Genomic DNA, 5044 nt, shown 5'->3' with positions numbered 1-5044 from the left:
TAAATAGAGAGAGAGATTTATAGTGGTTCGGAGATGGTGTAATTCTCCTACTCCACTCTTCTCCTTTCACTTCAAGTAGGAAATTCACTATTCTTCGATCACTCAGATACAATAGTGAATAAGTGTCCACTGACACTTCTCCGAGTGCTTCTCACAAAGCTACACTCCTCCAAGGTTTTTCGCAAGCTCCTCTTGTTACTCCGCCTTCCCAAGTACTTTGCACCAAGCTGTACTCCTACACCACAAGAACTACGCACAAAGTTACGCTCTCACAGGGTTTTCACAAGCTCCCCTTGTTACTCTGCCCTTTACAACGAGTGCTACGCACAAAGCTACACTCAACCGGGGTTTTTCACTCTCTCTAGTTACTCCGCCCTCTTTCTACACTCAGTAGAGAAAATTACAAAGGAATAAAAATTTCCCTTCACTCAGACTTGAATGTAATTCTATGAAGTCTGTTTCCCCTTTTCGGCTAATTAAAAATATTGCTTGTATCTCTTGCTTGTATGTCTTAGCCGTACTTAATTTGAAAACCGCTCAATCGGGGTCTATATGTTGAATTCTTGTCTTTCTGCTTCTATTCAAGTCTACTTGGGCAATTTATAGCCAATGAAACCTATTTGCCCGTTGATCAACTTTCGATCTCGATCGTCCATCTTCGTATGTAGTTGATCAAAATAAAATTGTCAACTTGATCTGAAATATTAGGTAGAAGTCTTTTCGCCTTTTGTTAGATGATTTGAATATTTTGCCCGTTGCCGTGTATTGAATTTTGTAGCCTCCAAAATTTGAATAAGTTTGGCGCGACAAGCTTTACATTTCTTGTCCTTCATTAATGTTCTGACATATCAAGTTGATCAAATAATTCATCTGTTGATTCTTGCTTGAGTATGAAGCAATATCTCCATGAATCAGCCTCCTTCGAGCGTCTCCGGTTCCAGCGTAAAAAGATTGATGTTCAGATGAAAATATATCAGTTATTTTCTCCTTGAAAATCCATGTAGAATAATATACTGGAACCTTCTGTAAAAACTCCATAGTTGTTCATGGTGAGATGCTCTGTTTCGACTTTGAACTTGGTCCACCATACTTGGTGTGTTTCTTTATCTGGTGCATGGCTTCTGTGAGACTTGTGCATTCATCTTGGTTAGTCTCCTTTTTACTTAGTCTCCAACTTAGTTAGTCTCCTTCTTCGTGGTTAGTCTCCACCATACTTGGTGTATTTCTTTATCTGGTGCATGGCTTCTGTGAGACTTGTGCATTCATCTTGGTTAGTCTCCTTTTTACTTAGTCTCCAACTTAGTTAGTCTCCTTCTTCGTGGTTAGTCTCCTTCTTGCCTAGTCTCCATTGAAGTTAGTCTCCCAAGCTAGCTAGTCTACGGCTTGCTTAGTCTCCCATACGGTGGTAGCTTCTCTCCCAAGCAAGGTAAAAATTCTTATCTTGATATTTGAACTTAGTATCATTTGGCATAGCTTACACACATATCATTCAACTCCTCTACCATGGTTCTTGGTAACTTATCCGCATCATAATTGTGTAAAGCTATAATCCCGCTTAACTTCTTCAAATAAATTATGATCTTCCAGACTTGTACATGGGTTGCATGATATGGGTGCACCATACTATGTAGACTCAAACTGACTCAAATAGAATAAAATTGGGGCCTACTTGATTTTTCAAAAATACATTCGGCTCATCAAAATTTACTATTTATTCCTAACAATTTCCCCCTTTTTGATGATGCCGAAACTTATACCCAAGTCATTTTGGCTTTGTCAATTTTTGAAAAATAATTTTTTTAATTGCTTTTATTTCGACTAGCCAATTAACGGGTTTAACAAAAATTGAGACTTTGAGATTTTTATTTGGACAATCCTCAACGTATACATGAGACTTTGATCGTGGGGTTTGCATTTTTCTTTTTAACTTGAATTTTTCTTCCCCCTAAATTTACCTTCTCATTTATACGTGTAACATATTAGTTCTAGGTCTAAATTAAAATCTTGTGACATACTAAACAAAAAAAAAAAAAAAAATAGCTAAGACATAAAAAGTATGGTACCAAATTTTGTCATGCATATTCAACCCATAATGTACCAAAAGATCATAATGTGCTAGCTAAATAACTTATACACCAAAAATTATGAGATGTGTCAAACAATTTTTACCTCCCTCTTAGTTTTGCATTGATGTGCGCCCGTAGTTTCTTGAAGTCATTGTCGTAGTTCTTATTTTGGTACGGGGCAGTCACTTGTCCAATGATGTAGTAGACATAAGCTTCTCTTATGCTTTCTCCTCTCAACACGCCGGCTTCGTGCCAAGTAATGCACTCATCAAAGGATCGGCCATCACACATTTGTTCACTCCGATGTCCGAACTCAGTTTGAAGCTCTTGTAATTTTTGCATTCTTGTGGCAATTGGCTTCGACATTGGTGCACTCGGCGTAGGTGGTAACACATCATGCGAGGTTGAGCTAGAACTAGGACAAGTACCTTTGAGATAATCAATCATGCTCACACGGCCTTGTCCACTTCAACCTCTTGGTGTTGTTGTTGGCGAATTAGTTCCACCATTGGTCCTCTCGACTGTGATGCATATGCATAAGCTTGAGGTACAAAATGACTTGCTAATCCTTCCCCCTTTTCGGCAGCATTAACAAACTTTTGAAAGCTCTTCGAGGAAGAATTTTGTTTTTCTCGAACACCTTCGAGAAGATCCATGTTGATATGAGTTTGTTGTAGAGTCCCTTCATTTGTTGCTCCAATAACTTGAGTCTTGAAATTGTTTCGGACCCCAACTTGCCCATTTCAACAAATAATTTCATCACTTCATTTTTCAACTCCTCCTTAGCCATATCAATTTCATTTTTCAATAGGCCTTGCCTATTGAACAATTGCAAAGCACGATCAACCATATCCTTATGATAATCATCAAGCTTGGTGTCCATGGTATCAATCTTGGTATTCAAACCTCCTGTGGACTCTTAAAGAATCATCTTAACATCTCCAACAATTTCCTCCCGTAAGGTTCGAACATTGAACAATGTTTCGGCTTGCATTAGTGGTGTTGGATTCAACATTGTGTGAGTAAAATCATCTTGAGGAGTGGTAAGCATTATCTCGGCAAGATTTGGTTCAGCCTCCTCATTATTGTAGCAAAGCATCAAAGTGGTACGGGGCCTTGGGTTATCTTGATCATAAAACTCACATGTAGTTGGCAAGCTAGGCAAATTATGTGCTTCATCCAAATTTAAAGAAATTTGATGGCTTGGTGCACTCACATTGTCTTGAATTGATCCCGTAATCTCCGTTTCGGGATGAGGAAAGCAAGACTCATAGCTTAAATTTTCTTCTCCAAACGTGGCAGGATACGGGTCTAACTCCGGCAATCCTCCATCATCAATTCGTGCCATAGATCCTTCTCCGGGAGCCCTTCGAATTTCTTCCAACGAATTAATAGTGGCCCGGCGAATGTCATTTGGATCAAATTCTCCAATCGGCACATCCGATGCGGCTTCAACAATTACATTTTTCTCGGTTCTTTTCTTTCTTGCAAGCTTGGTCATGAAACAAGAATTAATAACCGAAAATCGTGTGGCTTGGGCAAGATCATGAGTACCTAGCCAACTCAAAAAAAGTTCCTCCCGTTCCAAGGTATTTGGCCCAATTGTTCGGCCAACTTGTTGTGATCGCCCAATCTCCAAGCTCTCCAAGCTTTGGCACGCTCAAACTCCTCCAATAATGCACTGTCCGCCCCAATAGTTGGTACAACATCAACACTGCCAACCTCAACTCTATCACTCTCAACTACATTAACCTCCACTCTATCAACTCTTTCAACCGGCACGGGAAGGTTAAGGACAAAAAGGTTTGGATTTGGCAAGGTTGCGGGTCGGGTGGTTATTGGGTGGCTAGATGTTTCTTCATTGGATCTTATTGCGAGGGTGTTGGATGCTTCATTGCTTGGTTCACGAATGAAGGGTCTTAGAGCTAAGGAAGGGTTTGAGGTTTTTCTTTTTCGGGTAAGCTTGGGTACGGTGGGAATTTTTGGTTCGGTTGCATTCGGTCGAAAGAGGTAGTTGTGGTTAGTGACAAGTTTAGCTTTGGATAGGGTTATATTTTTTGTTCTTAGAATCTCTCCAATTGCAAATCCATACCCAATTTCTTGTTGAAACCAACCATCAATCAATGGCTTGGCCTTCACTAGCGAATCACACAACCTCTAAAATATAAATGCACCCCAATCCACACACACATTATTCAAAATCACATCCATGATCAAAAGCTTCTCCCTAGACAATTTGTCACGGCAATAGTACCTAGACTCAACACATTTGTGTATAATATCCAATAGGAGTCCATAGTCCTTTTTGAGGTCCTTTTTATTGCCGTTTATCTTAGGAGCTAGCGGTGCGTTGGCATCGCGTACCTTGGCCCAAGTAGCATTGATGTCAAAAACATGAGTCTCTACCCGCAAATTTGACTCAACAAGATTAAATATCCTCCGAAAATCATCGACTTTTATTTCTATTTCAACTCCTTTCACCATAGAAATAATTGAATTGTTTTCAACTCTAGCATGCAAATATAGCTTGGTCACCTCATCTTTGTAAAAACCAGCATATCTAAAGGTGCAAAAATTTTACAACCCACAAGTTTCAAGAGAGTTGATAATTTTTACCCCTAAAGTTTTGTCCTCCTGCTTGTTGAAATCGGTGATGTCGAGTATCATTCTGCTAAGTACACGGCTAGATCTCCTTGTTCCTCCAGTGGTGATTGTCTCCACCACCATTTGATCAACCTCCATTGAGTAGAACTTGAGTTGGGGATTTTTTATGAGATTTTCCGGTATTTCGGCGGTGATGTCCGAAAAATTTGATGGGTTTGGGTATTTGGTTTTAGAGGATTTTTGGGTGAAATTTTAGGTTTGGGTGATGGGTATTTATGAGTAGAAGGATTTTGTGTAGAAGATTTTGGATGGTTGAGGAAGCAATAGAAATGTGGACTCTTCTTTTGTTCAAGATTTCTGGCCGACGAGAGTGG

The sequence above is a fragment of the Ipomoea nil genome, unplaced genomic scaffold, assembly GCF_001879475.1.
Source record: "Ipomoea nil cultivar Tokyo-kokei standard unplaced genomic scaffold, Asagao_1.1 scaffold1259, whole genome shotgun sequence".
Lineage (NCBI taxonomy): Eukaryota > Viridiplantae > Streptophyta > Magnoliopsida > Solanales > Convolvulaceae > Ipomoea > Ipomoea nil.
This window is presented reverse-complemented; position numbering follows the sequence as displayed.